The 20,283-nt window shown below is 38.1% G+C and overlaps 1 pseudogene; it reads left to right on the top strand.

Annotated features, from left to right (window-relative positions):
• The first annotated feature begins 1,384 nt into the window (after positions 1-1,384).
• On the top strand, positions 1,385-1,475 carry LOC141417071 (U6 spliceosomal RNA; annotated as a pseudogene).
• Positions 1,476-20,283: the final 18,808 nt, after the last annotated feature.

The following is a 20,283-nucleotide window of genomic DNA, read 5'->3' as shown; positions in this document are numbered from 1 at the left end:
CTTCCCATTTGGGTCATAGGTAGGGAAGCACATTAAAGACAATTACTAAAATGCTACATAAAATTTAAGCTATCTGGAAAATAAAAATGTATTTGAATTCACTAATGAATCTGACACAATTCCATATCAAAGTAGAAACACTTTATCAACTGGTTTGTTTAAAAAAATACCTCACTCCTGTTAGAATGAACACAACAAAAAATGTTGGCAAGAATGTGGGAGAAAAGAAACTCTCATATACTGCTGGTGGGAATGTAAATTAGTACAACCACTACGAAAACAGTATGAAGGCTCCTCAAAAAACTGAAAATAGCCAGGTGCTGGTGGCTCATGACTGTATCCTAGCTGCTCAGAAGGCAGAGATCAAGAGGATTGCAGTTTGAAGCCAGTCCTGTCAAATAGTTCATGACACACTAGATGGGAAAAACACCAACACAAAAAAGGGCTGGTGGAGTGGCTCAAGGTGTAGGTCCTGAGTTCAAATCCCAGTATTAAAAAAAAAAAGCTAAAAGTAGAATATGATCCAACAATTCCACTCCTAGGAATATACCAGAAGGAATCTAAGTCAGGTTATAATAAAGGCCACCTGCACAGCCATGTTTATTGCAGCATTACTCACAATTTTTAAGCTATGGAAACAGCTAAGATGCCCCACTGCTGATGAATGGATTAAGAAAATGTGGTGTTTATACACAATGGAATTTTATACAGTCATAAAGATGAATGAAATTCTGTCATTCTCAGATAAATGGACGGCACTGGAGAACAAAATCTTAAGTGAAGTTAGCCAGGCCCAGAAAGCCAAAGGCTGCATGTTTTCTGTCATATGTGGAACGTAGTCCAAATACAAATACAAGTGATATTATAAAACAAGGGCAGGTCACATAGGCTACAGGGAGAGTAAAAGAAGGAGGTTAAGAAGGTGAATATGGTTGGTGTACTTTCTATACAAGAATGAATGTAGGATGTTAAAACCTGTTGAAAACACTATAAGAAGGGGCCTGAGTAGCAAGGAGAAAACTAGAGAGGATGAACCAATTTCAATTACACTACACACATATGTGGAAACGCACAATGAAACCCCCTGTAGAGCTATCTTCAATAAGTAGGGAACAAGAAGGTAAAACATGTCCTGTCTGGGGGTGGGTACCAGTTGGAGGGGTGAGGATATAAGGAAAGGATGTAGGAGGGTGAATGTGGTAGAATATTATGTACTCATGTATGAAAATGGAAAAATGAGACCTGTTGAAACTATTCCAGGAATTGGGGCAGGGGAGTTAAAGGAGAATGCTGGATGGGGTGAATTCAACTATAAGAACTTTTGTAACTGTCAAAATGTACCCCTGGTACAACAAGAATATAATAAGAATAAATTTAAAAAACAGCACAAATACTAAAACTGGAATGCTACAGAGAAGACAGCATGGCCCCTGCACAAGTTAGACACATAAAATCACGAAGTATTCCATTAAAAAAAAAAAGTCAGTACCCATAAAGCTCAAACACAATTGCTTTAATACAATTTACAGGATTATGTCACATTAATCCACTTCTTGCCTTTTACTGAGCGTTGTTGTTTGATACAGGGTGTGGTAGTTCCCAATTTATGGGCTTAGTACTCCTGCCTCAGGTTCCCATGTAGCTAGGTTTACAGGTAGGCATAAAAATAAGCATAAACCTAGCAAAACTGTCATTATTTTTTCTGTTTTTCTTCCACAAAATCAAAGTAGAGAAAGGCAGAACAGGTCTTGGGGGGAGTGGTACCTGTGGGAGGGTGGAAGTGACAGGGGAAGGGAATAGGAGGCTGAACACTGTAAAAACACATGTGTACATATGTATATAAATGAAAAAAATAATACCTGTTGAAACTATTCCAGAAATGGGGGGAGGAAGGATAAAGGAGAGCAGTGGAGAGACTGAATCTAAGCATGATATATTTGAAAAATTGTAAGAACTTTTGTAAATGCCATAATGTACCCCAGCACAACAATAAGGAAACAAAAAGAAGAATCAACACTTTAAATTTTTCTTTATTCAAACCAATATGCAAAATATCCTGCATTAAGACTTTCACATTTTACTTTGTATTTTTCCCTGTAATTATTATTTTATAAAAGAAATAATAAAATTCATAAGGTTTTAAAAAGCATAAAAGAAAGAATAAGCATAAACCTGATGTTGGGGAGTAAAAATTAGAAATACATAGTCTAGTGTTTTTGAAGAATAATAAACAACCAGGCAAGAGTGACTCATGCCTGTAATCCTAGCTACTCAGGAGGCAGAAATCAGAAGATTTGCAAATTTGATGCCAGCCCCAGACAAATAGTTCAGAGACCTTATCTCAAAAAAACCCATCACAAAAAAAGGACTGGTGGAATGGCTCAAGGTGTAGGCCTTGAGTTCAAACCACATACTGCAAAAAATAAATAAGTATTTATAGATTTTAATGCAGTCCCTCTGGTTGTGTTGTCTGGAACATTCTGAACAAATTACAACGTGCTCATATTACTTATACAATATTCATTTACACGAGAAATTTTCACTGGAATTTTACTTGGTTAAAACAGGTAACATTTTCATATTTTTCACAGTAAAAGATTTTGGAGCTCAGAGAACTCCAGGTGCCCCTGCAGAGCACAGGGCCTTAGCATACATTCCCAGTCATATGGTTCCCAAATTAAATGTCAACACAGGAAACTCAGACTGATACACCTCCTCTCCAGAACCCCCACCCCATATCAGCAGTGGAGGCTGCATGGTGTGGAAGCATGGCGGCCAAAGGACAAGATGATCTGTGGATGACTTCTCCATCAAGCCCAGGGAGTTGGGAAGAGAGAATCAGCAGCTCTCCATCCCCTCCCCCTCCACCACCATTCCCAACACCCTCGGTAGGACTCTTTGTGGGGCTCCCTCTGACTTCCAGCAAGGACTCCAGCCCCTCTGACCCCAGCTCAGGCGACCACCTGTATGTGCCTGGGGTGACTCTGCAGGGCCTGGCTTGCATCTGGATATGGGAGAAGCCAGTAGGATCCCTCTGCAGAGGAGCCAGACCAAAGGCAAGCCCTGGCCTGCAGGAGCTCAATCACACAGGATGTTACTGGGGAAGGATGACTTAATGAAGCCACAGAGGAATTAAAACAGGTTCCAGAAGGAACTTTCTTGATTAGAGATAGTTCACATTCAGACTACCTACTGATAATACCTGTTAAAACATTAGCTGGAACAACTAATCTGCAAATTGAGACTCATCAAACCTATGTATATCACATAGTAAACCCAAGCCCCTGTGCGTGAACAGGAATCCTTTTTGCCTCACTACTGACATCTGATCTAGCAATATTATTCCACTTTAACTCAATACCTCTCCAATCTTTAAGTTTAGTAACCAACTAACTAAAAATATACCAGGGGCACAAGATGTAGTATAAGAATGAATATTTTAAGACCTGCACACATCTGTTGTTCAAAAGGATTGTGAAATAGAATAGTTTTATTTATCATCTGAATTGTTTCCTTTGCAAGGTTGGTTTGAGCCTTCTACCACTCAAGTTCAGCCACCATCCACACACTAGGAAAGTGTTGACCACCCACAGTTATTGACCAATTTAATGAAGTACAACTTCCATTACTTAGCACTTCATTCTATCTCATCTCTGAGGCTGGTGGAGTGGCTTAAGGTGCAAAGTGCCTCCATAGCAAGCATGAGGCCCTGAGTTCAAGCTCCAATACTGTATACATATGTATATTATATATGTATATGCATACACACATATGTATATAATATAAATGCATATACATATATGTATTTATCCTAACTCACCTCTGGCATTTCAAATGCTTGATTCCAGCAAAGTTTAATAGAAGGAAATCATAAACTTAAAAAAAAAGCCCTTCTAATTACCATCTTTCTAGGAGCATATTTTACACTTACAAAGTTTCAAAATGCTTTGAAACATCTTTCACTATTTCAGACAATAATCCTGGTTCAAGATTTTTTACAGCAGCAAGATTGCATTCATTGTATGTCATTACTGATTCAACTTTCTTTATATGCCATCTGATATTTCATGGTATATCTAAGCATCAATTTGACTTTGAAGTTACTGCTTGACATCGACATTTTTTTGATGTAGTATGACTCTTACTATACATGTCTATTCATTGCAGTGGAGGGTGGTTAGATTGACTTAAGCACATTGCATGTACATGTACAATACCAAGGCAAAAATCCCACTCAACAACAGACACCTTAACAATTAAGGACACTAATGAAAAAATAGGTCATGCTACAGAGAGGGCAATCATGGGAGAGGGTAAAAGGAGGAAAAAAGAAAGGAGAAAGATGGAGGGGATGAATCTAATTAAGATATAATATAAACATTCGTGTGAATGCCACAATGTACCTCCAGTACAACAATGATATGCTAATAAAATATTTTCTTAAAAAAGAAATATTATATCAATTTCATCCCTATAAATTTAATAATGAAGATATTCTGGAAGGAAACCATTTATTACAACTTACACAAAAAGATAAAAAATACACATAAGCCTATATGTAAAGAAATTGAAAAAAAACACCAATAACTACAAAACAAGGAAGACTATAGCCACATGGTCTCACTGGCTGTTTGAGTAACATTCAATGTAACTATGATGCCTATCATCTATAACCTCTTCAGGTAACAGAAGCAGAGTGTTCTATGAACACTTGTGATGAGGCCCAATCTGCCATGATACTGTGCCAGAGACATTACAGTAAACAAGAACTTCAGACAAACATCAAATAAACAAAGATGAAAAAGATTTTCTAGCACTGGTAAGGCTGGCAGACTGAGTTCAAGGCCAACCTGACTGAGCAACATAGAGAGGTCAATCCTCAAAACACAAGCTAGCAAACAAGCAAACAAAACAAGGTAAGAAACATAGGATAATCTTCAGGAGGGATGAGGGTGTAGTTCAAGTAGTGGAGTGCTTATGTAGCATGCATGTGGCACTGGGTTCAATCCTCAGTACCAGAGAAAGACTCCTGAACAAATACGAAACCCATACACCAGTGTATGAATAGAATCACAGACCACAGGCAAGTAGGAAACCCTGGTAAGACTAACAGAATATTGAAAAATCATATTAATAAACTCATGAACTAAACTCCTAATATCAAATCAGCAAATAGAGAAAACATGAGATGAGAACAGTGAGTGAAAGGACTTGAGATTGAGAATAACAAATAAAACTGTCTTCGCTCACAGAAGACATCCACTGCCCACATAGAAAAATCCCTCCAAAGCAACAAAAATTGGTGGAATTACCAACAGACTGTAGTGAGATTAGACAAAACTGTCTGCATACAATAATATCTATTAATCTTTATGAAGAAATCTTAGTAAACTAGAATGAAATTACAAAGAAACAACACAAGTAATTCAGCATAAATAGAAAGAAAACCATTTCACATAACATGAAAAATACACAACACCAGAGATAACCAACACAGCCATACTATATTCAAACAAAATGATCTAGGTCTTTCCAAGTTTTGACAAGGAGTCCAATACATAAACACATATCTATAAAAGAGGTAATGATAAATGCATGTATGGTACAAATTTCTTTGTAAATTAGAATTAAGCTCTGTATCTATAAAACTAAAATTCCCCCACCCCCAATTCTCTATAAAGTTTATGAAACATTAGCACTTGGGAACAACATCAAAACTAACAGTTAGCAATATCAAAAAGAAAACTTTTAACCCACATTCCATTGGCAGAGGAACGAGTGACTGATCAGGCACAGTTTAATCCTCAAGGACCCATCTTCCAAATAACCAGAGCAAAATAGCCTGGATATGTGGCCCAAGTAATAGAGCACCTTCTTTGCATGTAAAAAGTCCTGAGTTCCAACCCCAGTCCCACAAAAAAAAAAAAAGGAAGAACTTCAGCTTTCATCTGAATTTAACACATTTTTTTGTACTAACTCACCAAATCTATTAGAGCTATAATGTCACTTATTCAAGCCTCATTACAGAACAATGTGTAAATTTAGGTATGGTCATCCCACTCTGAGAAGAAGCAAAGATTATTGAAATTTGATATAAAAACAAAACCAAACTGAAGTCCATTTTCTCCCCAAAGTAACTTGATTGTACTTATTCCAGTATTAGTTATAATAACTGGTACCCTTTCACCATAGCATTAGCTATTCAACTAACAGCTAACAATCAGAGAAGCCACTGGCCGTGGACTTGACTGTTGGATCAACATTAGTTGATCTCTGGCCCTGGAGCTGATTTTGGCCCCTCCTTTGCCCCTGCTCCCCTATATTCTTTGTAGTCCAGTTTGATCCTCCCTAGAAAGAACAGCCTTCCTCTACCATGCCCTGAGATGCCTGCAGACCTCCTGGCAGCTGAGCTGTCACACCACTGTGATCCTAAGTTCAGGGTCTGCCTCACTCTGCATGGTGTTTTTGAAAATGTCTAGACATAGGCCTAGGAGAAAACCAGTTAGGTCAGAGAGGACAACAGCCTCAAATCCTGGACACTTCCGCACAGTCCCCCCTTTCTTGTGGACCCCAAATGAAGCAGGCTAGAAAGTAGGGAAAAAAGTTATTGGAACTCAGGCACCCTGTGATTTTTCCCAGTGACAACTATAAAATCTTAGCAGCTGCAGAGCCCTTTTCAATTGCAAATCCTCTGTAAAAAACAGCCAAGGAAAACTCCCTTGTTCCCACCTTCCCTATCCCCTTTTATCCCTAGCCTTTCCTGCCTTTGTCATTAAACAGCAGCTGGAAACACAAGAGCTGTCTCTTCTTCCTCCCGGTAGGGACCACAGCTTTTGCAATGCCTTCCCCTTTACCTTTAATGAACGTTATTATCCCCTCACTTCATCTCCGTGTCCTGCCTGGGTCTGTCCACGTGGAACATCTGACCAGTTTGCAGAAACTGCACCCATCCAGCAACACAAACGCACGTGCACTACTTCCCAGTGCATTGGGCCACGTAGGATCGCTGTGACTTTAGGGATTTATTCCAGCCCTCAGGAGCACTGGGCTAGGGGCCTGACTTTGGGTTAAAGTCCCTGCTTGCAAACACTTAGCCGATGCGGGGCAATCAGCTCTGCCGAGGACACTGCAGGACACGGGGACCCCAAGGACCACAGCTCCTCCGGTGCTGGACTCACGACCTCCGCCACCGCAGGCTGGGGAGACTCGGGTCGGGCGCGGCGCTGTCCTCAGGGCTCCGGGCCTGGGCCTGGCCATTGTCGCCTGCACATAGAGGACAGGACGCCAGGGTTCATCTGCCTACCCCACCCCCATCCCAGGACAGAGGGGCAGAGTGACAAGCGGCACCAGCGACTCCGGCCACAGCCCCCAGCTGCGCTGGGAAGGCTGGGCTGTAGCAGCCATTTCAGGATGCTTGTCACCTCCTCATCCTTGCAGTTTAGGGACACCCGTCACAAACTCACCATTTTAGGATTCTGTAGTGATTTGCGTTCTACCACGGACCCTACTTGTTGTGCTACTTGTAGGCCACAGTAGGAGAGAGGTCGAATTACATAAAATTGCTCTCAACAATACAGCATGATCCAGAAAATGTCAGTGCCATGCAGGTACTTCCTGAGTTAAGCAGAGGGTCCTCCTTGGACCAGCCTCTGATTGGTCAGTACTTACACTTCCTTCCCTCCAGCACTTCTCATTGGCTAGTGATCCAGGACCCTGTGATTTGAGTAACAGTAGAAGTGATCCTCTACCTGGGAGAGTGCCAGAATCAAATAGCTGATTCCAGACACAGCCCTCAGCAGGCCACAGGACTCCTGGTTTTTACCCAGCTCAGCCTGGGGATTCATTATATTTAAGAACCTGCTTTTCAGAGCACACCCTGCTTCTTCCACTTGGAAATGCTGAGAGAATTCCCATGGACACAGCTTGTGATCTCACAGAAGGGGTGGGTCCTAGGTGAGGCCTGCTGACTTGCTGGATGAAAGGAAAGGCCTGGTGTTCTCACACTTAAGGAACTCGGGATTAAGCACTTGGCTTCATAGACAAGGACTTCTCACAAGTGATTTCTCAAACTACAATAAATTACCCAAGAAAGTAAGAACATGCCAACAAAGAAACACAATTATTAAGTATAAGGAGAAACTTTAGCTTTCTCACCAATTCTGTACAAAGGATTCAAGAGTGTGGATTAGCAACAGTAACAACAACAACAAAACTAATTAAAAAACACCCTTGAAACAGCTCCAATAAGCAGATTGCTTCACCCAAGTTTACAATAAAAGCTCACATTAAGGTAGGGCATCTCTAAGCTGAGGTAAGTCTTTAGCCTGCAAACAGAGGGAAAACAAGCTCCTTTGGGTGATTTTTGCACAGTTGCTATCCTTTCTAGATGAGTTCTGGCTCAGGAGGGATGGTGTCAGAGAGAATCTGGAAAGCACTCTCTGGAAAACAGACACACACTTGGACATAGCTGGGTGACACTATCCTTTCTGAGGTTGGAACTTTCAGGGCCATGGGGCTCTTCTATGAACAGTTTTTATATCCTCATGCATAGAGTTGGTGAAGTCACACTGTAATATTTCTATATGATTAAAATCTGTGAACTCAGGCTTAGAGAAAGAGAAGTTTAAGTAGTTTCCTAAACATCATTATGAAAGTTCCTAAGAACACTTAAAATAGAACTACCATATGATCCTGATATACCATTCCTGATCATTAATTCTATGTAAGGCACTATGCAAAAGAGATACTTGCACACCCATATTTACAAAAAGCACTATTCACGTAGCTGAACTAAGGAATCAGCCAATGCACCATCAACTGATGAATCGATAAAGAATATTTAGTATCTATAGTTGGTATCTATACACAGTAGATAATTAAAATAGATTTGTACTGAGCCATGCTAAGTAAAAACAGAATGGTACTGGTACAAAAACAGACACATAAACCAATGGAATAGAATATAAGACCCAGAAATAAGCCCACACAACCCTGCAATTTTTGACAAAGGTGCCAAGAACATATGTTCAAGAAAAGATAGCCTCTTTAACAAGTGATTCTAGAGACTGGATTACCAATTGTGGAAGACTGAAACTAAATCCTTGTCTTTTACTACAAAATAGATACATGACCTTAATGTAAGAGCTGAAACTCTGAACCTACTGCAAGAAAACATAGGGAGACACTCCTTGAAATATATCAGAGACAGAAACTTTCTGAATAGTGCTCCAATAGCCCAGGAAATAGGAGCAAAAATTGACCAGTGGAATTACATCAAATTAAAAAGCTTCTGGGGGTTGGTGGAGTGGCTCAGAGGTAAGAGCACCTGCCTAAAAAGCTTCTGCACATCAAGGGAACCAATTACCAGAATATATGGACAGCATACAGAATGATTAATATCCAGAATTTATAGAGAACTCAAAATATAAACACCAATGAAACAAATATTCCAATTAATAAATGGACAAGCAAATTGAACAGACAATTCTCAAAAGAATAAATACAAATATTCAATAAATATTTGAAGAAATGTCTAACATCCTTAGCCCTGAAGAAAATACAAATCAAAAAAAACATTAAGATGCCATCTTATTCTAGTCAGAATGGCTATCACCAACAAACAAAACAATAACAAATGCTGGAAATTGAGATGTAAATCAGTGCAGCCAATATGGAAATCAGTATGGAAGTTCACCAAAAAATAAAAATAGACCTACCATATGCTCTTGCTGCTCAAATATTGGGAATGTATTTGAAGGAATTGAAGTCAGCAGATAATAGAGGCACTTGTATACTCCTATTTATGATAGCATTACTCCAATAGCCAAAGTACAGAATCAGCTGAAGTATACATAAAAACAAAGAAAGAATTAAGAAAATTTGTTGTCCATACACAATATGTTAATATTCGGCCATAATGAAGAATGAAATTATGTCATTTTTAGAAATAGATGGAAATGGAGATCATCATGTTAAGCAAAATAAGCCAGGGTCAGAAAGAAAAATATCACATATATTCTGTCACATGTAGACTCTACACATAAAAAGCAAATGACATGAGCTGATCCTGGTTGCTCATTCCTGTAATCCCATCTACTCAACTGGCTATAATTGGGATGATTGTTGTTCGAAGTCTAGTCAAGTGTCAGATTGGGAAATTCACAGATTGAGGGCATCCTACGCAGAATGTTATTGAGCTCCCTTCTATACAAATAATCTGGCATGGTAGTTCACTCCTATAATCTCAGATAGACAGTAGGTGATAGATAGGAGGATCATAGCTTAAGCCTGGCTCCAAGCAAAAATGCAAGGCCCTTTTTGAAAAATAATGCACAAAAGGACTGGTTGCATGGTTATAGTGACAGAGCAGCTGCCTAGCACAGTCAAGACCTTGATATTGAACCTTAATTCCATTTAAAAAAATCACCTGCAGGAGGATAGAAGGGGAAAGTAGAGGGTGATGGGAGGTGAATATGATTGAAGTATATATGTAAGAATGAAAATAGCATAACATAACCCTCTAAAAAGTGTTAAATGAAAGCGAAGAGCCTGAACAGGGATAAATAGAGTATTAACAAGAAAAGAAAAGAAAGAAAGCCCTAAAAACTCCATAACAAAGTCTTGGAAACTAATGGAAAATTCAGAAAAATTGAGACACAAAATCTACAGGCAAAAATCTATACCATTGCTATATACCAAGAGTGAATTATCTGAAATAGAGATCAAGAAAGCAATCTGATTTACAATATAGCTACAAAACACTCAGTGATCAATTTAATCAAACAATTAAATCAAGAAGTTCACAATTAGAATCATAAAACATTGATGAAAGAAAATGAAGAGGGCACAAAATATGGAATGACACTCCATGTTTATGAATTGGAAGAATCCGTACTGCTGAACGATCCACATGACACAAAGCCGTCTGCAGATTTACAGCAGTCTCAGTCATAATACCAATGGCACTCTTCATAAAATAAGAAAAAAGAAGCCTGAATTTGTATAAAATGACAGATGATCCCAAATAGCCAAAGAAATTCTGAGGGATGGGGGAAAAAAGCTGAAGGCATTACAGTACTGCACTTCAAAACGTCCTATGAAGCTGTAGTAACCAAAATAGCATACAGAGGCTGGAGTGTGGCTCAGAGCTAGATCACTTCCTGGCAGACAGTTAGGTTCTGGATTCAATCTCCAGCACTCTGCTGAACAAAATGACACAAAACAACAAGCAAAACCTCAGCATGCTGTTGGCATAAAAGCAGATATATAAACCAATGAAAGAAAATAGAGAGCTAAGAAGTAAACACACCCATTCATAACTGACTTTTGGGCAAAGGTGCTAAGGGCAGACATTGGAGAAAGATAGCTTTCTAATAAATGGTGCTAGGACAATTTGGTATCTGTAAGCAGAAGAAAAAAAATTAGACTTCTATCACAAGATAAAAATCAACCCAAAACAGATTAAAGACCAAAACATAAAACCCTTAAACAATAAATCTACTAGTTAAAAACAGGGGACTGACTCAGGACACTGGAATGGACAAGAAGGTTTGGACAACTATCCAAAAGATTAAGATACAAGAGAAAAATGGAAAAACAGATTACATTAAGATAAAAAGATTGCTCCACAAACAACCATAATTGTAGAGAAAATTTCCAGAAGTGGAAAAGATATTTGTGGAGTATACATCTGACATGGAGTTGATATATTGACCTTGGGCTATGGCTAGTGTCTAGGATATCCACTGTTCGAGGATAGACTGAAGTTCTATCATTCTCATTTGTTCTAATTACCCAATGACTGATCATGATTATCAGGTTGATGGAGGGGACACAAAAGATTTTGAGTTCTATCCTGTGTCTTTAAGGGAGTGATGACAGAAGAAAAGGAAACAAAAAATTGTGGAATCATAAAGAAGAGAATGTCAGAATTCATTGGTGTGTATTTCTGTGCAGTTTTCATAATTCTCAAGAAGTATTAACCCTTTCACCCACAGAACATTTATTTACATGAATCTTAATCAAACTTAATACATCCACAATTTCTATACCTTACCTTGTAACTTTCACATCAGTTTTTGGTTGCAGTAGAAAGGAGAGCCGGGATAGTTCTGCATCCTGTTTCACGTAGTAAAGGGGTAAGAATCCACTAAGCACCAGATCTCCATCTCTGTAGAGGGTTGGACTCAAATACCATAAATACCTCTGACTTTCCAACAATGATGTGTGTAAAGGCCTCAAGAGTAGGAAGACAAAAATCAGAAAGAGCAACATGCCAGGAACTGTTCAATACAGAAACAAAGCCTGTGTGTAATCTACATGAAAAGACAGATCTGGATCATGTCCACAGGCTCAATCTCATGCAGTAAAAGTCAATCTCTTTGTCCCCCACAATTTCCACTGTCACTCTGTGTCTTCAAGCTGTGGAAACCATGTGAAATGTTAGACTGCTAGACAAAGGCACAGCCAGAAGCAAAATAGATGAATTAACAACACAGTCACCATGCAGAGACGCCACTCACTCTTCCTTCATGGTGATCAGAGCAGCTCTGCCTCTCTGTTTTTTCACTAATTCACTTCAGTCCTAACCAGGAACTCTGGGGATCTGAGGGCCTGAGGCTTTGCACCTGTCACCCTACCACTTGGTGAAGAAATACTTGTGAAAAACATGTTTGGACTACTTCTTCTATAGGATCTATGACTTCATTATGTTTCAACAAGGCTTTTGGGACCAGCATGTTCTGACACATGGGACTGTTTAATCCTGCACCCTCAAGGGGCCATGGGTTGATGTGTTAGAAGTCTGTTGTGAGAAATTTGGCAGTTTTTGAATGAGCAGGTGTTGGAATCAACAAAACTCCTGGTAACATAACTCCATATGGTGCTTTAGTAAGCAGGGGAAGAGCTAAGTTCAGTTACAGAGGACCACTGTTGCAACTCACAGAAAGTACTTTTTACAGTGTCCAGTGTCACTCATATAATAGTGACCCCTCCTGAAATAAATGAGCTTCCTGATTCCCAAATCATGGAGTGGGATGCATAGCAGTGATGACTAGAAGGTCATCTGCAATTTCTAGCACTTGATGAATTCAGACTATTTACTCCTCAACCTGGTGTTCTGAGCTGGTCCACTGAATTTTGTTTCAGGTCCTCATCATTATATAGTTTCACACATCATCACTAAAAATAACTGTGTTCTTGAGCCAACACTTACATGTTCTTGTCATATCCTTTGTTCTTCCACTCCTCATAGAAAAGGTTTGTGATAGAATTTTCTTTGTTTTCTTTTTGGGTAATATTGGAATTTGAATTCAAGGCCTCATGGTTGCTGGGCAGGCACTCTACCATTTAAGCCACACTCTCAGCCCTCTAATTTCTTATTTATTTTTTATTACAAGGTTTTTTTAATTGACAAACATAAATTGTATGTTTCACAGCAAGATGCTTTGATGTATACATGTATTTTCTGATGGCTCTATCAGGTGATTTGACATACACATTGCCTCTCATACTTGACATTTTTAGTGGTGCAGATACTTAAAATCTACTCTCAGCAGTTTTCAGGTGTACAATGTATGTATTAGTACATTGAGTAGGATGACTGAGCTTTTGTAATTATTTCTGTCTAACTGAAAGCTTGTTTTTTTTGACCAGCATCTCCCATTCCACCTCCTTCTCAGCCTTCTGATAACCACAATTCCACACTCTGTCTGCATCAGTTTAACATTTAAACACTCTGAATCTGACGAGAACAGGAACTATTTGTCTTTTTTTTTTAACTTTTTGAGTTCTTTCACTGAACATAATGTTTTATAGGTTAATCTATGTTGACAAAAGTGACAGGGTTTCCTTCTTCTTTAGAGGCTTAGCAGTATCCTATGTATATAGGATATTCCAGTGATATAGATATAGATGTATATAGCTATGTAGATAGAGCTAGAGATAGAAAATGAACTCACCCTTTGTTAAAAACATAGGTCCTGTATCTTGACCATTTTGTATTAACACGGGTCTGTAGATGATACTTAGGCATACTTATTTAATATCCTTTGGAAATGTGCCCAATAATTGGGATTTCTGGATGATGTGGCAGTTCCATTGTTTTTATTTTGAGAAGCTTCCATAGTGTTTTACAGAATGAATACACTAACTTACATTTCCCTCAGCAGTTTGCAAGGGTTCCCTCATTTCTGCATCTAAACAGACATATATTATCTTCCATGTTTTGGATAATAACCAGACCAACTGGCATGTGATGATATCTTAAAACTATAGCTTGCAGATATATTTCTTTGATGATTATTAGTGATTATTTTACAGTTCTAACAATTCAATCATATTAATTGTATAAATTAAGGATTTTATTGTGATATTTCCATGAAAAATATATTGTGTTTGATCATATATACCCTTTAATAGGCCTTTTGCCTTCTCTTTTCTTACTCTTCCCCAGTCCCTTTCCTCTTTCCTAATCATACCTCTTCTTCTTTAAGGTGACATTTTTTGTTTTTCGACTATTATAGAAAGTGTGTGATGCTTACCATTCTGTGCTTCACTAACTGTGTTTGAAAGGTAACTTCCAGCACCATCAAATTTTTTTTTAATAAAATAAAAATAAAAATTATTCATATGTGCATACATTGTTTGGTCATTTCTCCCCTTTCCCCTTGCCCCCTCCTTTACCCCCCCTCAAATTTCTTACAAAAGACAAAATTCCATTCTTTTCTTATGACTAGACAATACTCCATTGTATATATTTATACATGTATATATACACCCATATATAACATATATACATTCATATACACACATATCATAATTTGTATCCATTCATCTTATGATGAGTGTCTAGACTGATTCCTTATCTTGTCTATTGTGAATAGTGCCACAATAAATACAGGTATGCAGCTATCTCTTTTATATGCTGGCTTTTTTACCTTCCAAGCACAAACACATTCATAAGATAGTTGCATTGTATGGTAGATAGATTTTTAGGTTTTTTGAGGAAATTTCAGTTTTTCATAATGTCTGTACTAATTTAAAGTCCCAATGACAGTGTACAAGGATTTATTTTTCTTTATATCCTGACAAGCAATTGTTATTTTTTTAAATAATGGTCATTCTGATTGGGGTGAAATGTACTCTCAATGAATTTTACCAGCATATATTAATAATAGAAAATCATCATGACATTTCCATACATGTATATTTCACACTTTGATCATATTCACCCGCCATATTACCCTCATTTATCTGGTTTCTCACTTTTCCTGATCCTTTTCCCTAATAGTCCCCCTTCTACTTTTCTACTTTCATGTTTTTTTTATTTTGTAGATTGCGCATGTGAAAGAAAACTTTATTAGGTTTTGTGTGAAGTTCTCACAACAGGACTAGTGTGTATCTCAGTAACTGAACATTAATGCAACATGCTTTAGACACCAGTTCTATGTAAAGCATCACTAAGAGAGGACAAAATTAACTGTGGTAACAATCACAACATACAGCCAAACACACCATGAAATGCTGTAATAACTAATTAAAGTGACAGCTACCACCACAACACCAGTAACATTACAGGAAAAAGGGGAAGATAATTCTGCATGAACTAAGAAGATATTAGTTAATTAGGACAGGTGTGGAAGAAAGATAATAAAAATAATACTAGAGAATAATAATAGAAAAAACAGGAAAAAAGCAAAAGAGGAAAGGGCAAAGAAGAAGAGAAGAGATAGTAAAGATCCAGCTAAAGGCAAAATAAGAAAAGAAAACCCACAGCAAGCTCATAAACAGACAGAAAAGAATAAAAGTGAAAGAAAGAAGGAGCAACAAGAAAGATCAAATTTAAGAAAGAAAATAAAAGGGGAGAGAAAGAGGAAGGAAAAGAGATTGTTAAAAATTAAATATTAAAAGCTGGGTGTAAGAGGCTAAAGCAGGAAGACCACAAGACCAAGGCTGGCCTGGGACCTATGGAGAGAATCCATCTCTAAAGGGAAAACAGGATATGAAGAAACAAAGCAAATAAATTATACATTAAAAGGTAAAGTAATGAGAGGGAAATATAAAAGACAAAAGAAAAATATTGCACAAAAATAGAATGAAATCATATTTAAATATTTAAATCAACAAGTTTGATCAAAAAAGTCTCTGTAAAAAACAAAACAAAAAGTAGAACATCAAAATAACAAAGAGGAGAAATGAAATTTTAAAAAAGAGGACAGGTTTCCAGTTTTTCAAGGAGGTCAGTCTTGTGGCCAATAGTGAAGGATCTTGCTCTTTGCAGACTAGCTCATTTTCTATGTCACTTTGTCTATTCATCACCTGGTAAGAGTAGAGTCTGTATGTTAAATGTTTGGCCTTCTTTTTTTTTCCTTTATTGTGTTTTCCTAGAGAACAGATGGCATGATTTGTGGACAGAACAGGCTGTGATTACTCTAAGGTGCCCTGCTCTTAGGACTAAATGGGGTGGACTACAAGATACATGCCAGCTGGTTCTAATTTCTGTTGCCTTCAGATGTATGGTCATGGGGTAGGGAAAACCCATGGCAATGCAGCAATCTTCATCAGGATCCTTGGCTTGATCCACTCTTTGGGTCTTTAACATTTTGCAAGTAAATGTAATCACTTGCACATTCCTTCTTAGAGTTCTTTTAGCTAGTTTCCTTAATTGATAGCTCAAGTTTTCCCCCCTCATGACTCTGACCATTTTCCTTCCATGTGGAGATCTCCATATCTCTGACTCCTAGTCTTTCCCCAGTAGCTAGCCCAGTGCTTCAGGCCAGCACTCACTGGATACACACCCGACCCCTGTTGTGAGTTCTGGGAGCTAGTTTCTTACAGTGAACAGTAACTTCTAAATTTTCGGACTCAGATAGGAACCTGTAAAAATTGCTTCCCTCCACTGCACTGCAACTGAATGCCAGGAATTAGAGAGGACTTTTCCAGTTTCAGAATTTTACTCAAGCTTCACAACCCCTAACTTGTTATATTGCAAAGTTACCAGGTGCTGAGGCCAATGTTAGTAATATTTTCAAGCCATTTTTTCTGTCATCTCAGTCTCTGCCATCATCTCAGGTGCTTCTCAAAAGTCCAAATATTGATGCTTCATTTGTTTTCTCTATCTGTTTCACTCTAAATTTTGTTGATTTTCAAAAATAAGATTCTTGGGCTGGAGGTATGCCTCAAACCACAGAGTTCCTGCTTAGCAATCATGAATCCCTGAGTTCAAACCTGAATCCTACCACCATTTTTTGTCTACTTGCAGCTGAAATTAGAATGCATGTTATCATGCAAACAGCTGGAAACTAAATAACTCATTACTTAATGAAGAGTGGATCATCGATGCAATAAAAGAGGAAATTAAAAAGTTCCTGGAAGTCAATGAAAATGAAAACACAACCTACCAGAACCTATGGGACACAGCTAAGGCAGTCTTGAGAGGAAAGTTTATAGCCATGAGTGCATATATTAAAAAGATTGAAAGATCCCAAATCAATGACCTAATGATACATCTCAAACTCCTAGAAAAACAAGAACAAGCAAATCCCAAAACAAATAGAAGGAGAGAAATAATAAAAAAAAGAGCTGAAATCAATGAAATAGAAACCAAAAAAACCATAGAAAGAATTAATGAACATGAAGACCAGTGGAACAGAATAGAGGATCCAGATATGAAGCCACACAAATATAAGCAACTTATCTTTGACAAAGGAGCTAAAAATATACGATGGAGAAATAGCAGCCTCTTCAACAAAAACTGCTGGGAAAACTGGTTAGCAGTCTACAAAAAACTGAAACTAGATCCATGTATATCACCCTATACCAAGATTAACTCAAAATGGATCAAGGATCTTAATATCAGACCCCAAACTCTTAAGTTGATACAAGAAAAAGTAGGAAATACTCTGGAGTTAGTAGGTATAGGTAAGAACTTTCTCAATGAAACCCCAGCAGCACAGCAACTAAGAGATAGCATAGATAAATGGGACCTCATAAAACTAAAAAGCTTCTGTTCATCAAAAGAAATGGTCTCTAAACTGAAGAGAACACCCACAGAGTGGGAGAAAATATTTGCCAACTATACATCAGACAAAGGACTGATAACCAGAATATACAGGGAACTTAAAAAACTAAATTCTCCCAAAACTAATGAACCAATAAAGAAATGGGCATGTGAACTAAACAGAACTTTCTCAAAAGAAGAATTTCAAATCGCCAGAAAACACATGAAAAAATGCTCACCATCTCTAGCAATAAAGGAAATGCAAATTAAAACCACACTAAGATTCCACCTCACCCCTGTTAGAATAGCCATCATCAGCAACACCACGAACAACAGGTGTTGGCGAGGATGCGGGGAAAAATGAACCCTCTTACACTGTTGGTGGGAATGTAGACTAGTACAACCACTCTGGAAAAAAATTTGGAGGCTACTTAAAAAGCTGGACATCGATCTACCATTTGATCCAGCAATACCACTCTTGGGGATATACCCAAAAGACTGTTACTCCAGAGGCACCTGCACATCCATGTTTATTGCGGCACTATTCACAATAGCCAAGTTATGGAAACAGCCAAGATGCCCCAGCACTGACGAATGGATTAAGAAAATGTGGTATCTATACACAATGGAATTTTATGCAGCCATGAAGAAGAACGAAATGTTATCATTCGCTGGTAAATGGATGGAATTGGAGAACATCATTCTGAGTGAGGTTAGCCTGGCTCAAAAGACGAAAAATCGTATGTTCTCCCTCATATGTGGACATTAGATCAAGGGCAAACACAACAAGGGGATTGGACTTTGAGCACATGATAAAAGCGAGAGCACACAAGGGAGAGGTGAGGATAGGTAAGACACCTAAAAAACTAGCTAGCATTTGTTGCCCTTAATGCAGAGAAACTAAAGCAGATACCTTAAAGCAACTGAGGCCAATAGGAAAAGGGGACCAGGAACTAGAGAAAAGGTTAGATTAAAAAGAATTAACCTAGAAGGTAACACCCACGCACAGGAAATCAATGTGAGTCAATGCCCTGTATAGCTATCCTTATCTCAACCAGCAAAACCCCTTGTTCCTTCCTATTATTACTTATACTCTCTCTACAACAAAATTAGAGATAAGGGCAAAATAGTTTCTGCTGGGTATTGAGGGGGGGAGCGGGAGGGGGTGGAGTGGGTGGTAAGGGAGGGGGTGGGGGCAGGGGGGAGAAATGAACCAAGCCTTGTATGCACATATGAATAATAAAAGAAAAATGAAAATAAATAAATAAATAAATAAAGTGTTAAATCAATTTAAAAAAAAAAAAGAATTAATGAAACAAAAAGTTGGTTCTTTGAAAAAATAAACAACATCGATAGACCCCTGGCAAACCTGACTAAAATGAGGAGAGAAAAAACCCAAATTAGTAGAATTAGGAATGCAAACGGGGAGATAACAACAAACACCATGGAAGTCCAGGAAATCACCAGAGACTACTTTGAGAACCTATATTCAAATAAATTTGAAAATCTAAAAGAAATGGACAGATTTCTAGATACATATGATCATCCAAAACTGAACCAAGAGGAAATTAATCACCTGAATAGACCTATAACACAAAATGAAATTGAAGCAGCAATCAAGAGTCTCCCCAAAAAGAAAAGTCCAGGAGCTGATGGATTCTCTGCTGAATTCTATCAGACCTTTAAAGAAGAACTGATACCAACCCTCCTTAAACTGTTCCACAAAATAGAAAGGGAAGGAAAACTGCCAAACACATTTTATGAAGCCAGTATTACACTTATCCCCAAACCAGGCAAAGACACCTCCAAAAAGGAGAACTATAGGCCAATCTCCTTAATGAACATTGATGCAAGAATCCTCAATAAAATAATGGCAAACCAAATTCAGCAACACATCAAAAAGATTATTCACCACGACCAAGTAGGCTTCATCCCAGGGATGCAGGGGTGGTTCAACATACGAAAATCAATAAACGTAATAAACCACATTAACAGAAGCAAAGACAAAAACCACTTGATCATCTCAATAGATGCAGAAAAAGCCTTTGATAAGATCCAACATCATTTCATGATAAAAGCTCTAAGAAAACTAGGAATAGAAGGAAAGTTCCTCAACATTATAAAAGCTATATATGACAAACCTACAGCCAGCATTATACTTAACGGAGAAAAATTAAAACCATTCCCTCTAAAATCAGGAACCAGACAAGGATGCCCACTATCTCCACTCCTATTCAACATAGTACTGGAATTCCTAGCCAGAGCAATTAGGCAAGAAGAAGGAA

This window comes from Castor canadensis, chromosome 14 (assembly GCF_047511655.1).
Source record: "Castor canadensis chromosome 14, mCasCan1.hap1v2, whole genome shotgun sequence".
Lineage (NCBI taxonomy): Eukaryota > Metazoa > Chordata > Mammalia > Rodentia > Castoridae > Castor > Castor canadensis.
Note: the sequence above shows the minus strand (reverse complement) of the source record. Positions and strands in the feature narration are given on the sequence as shown.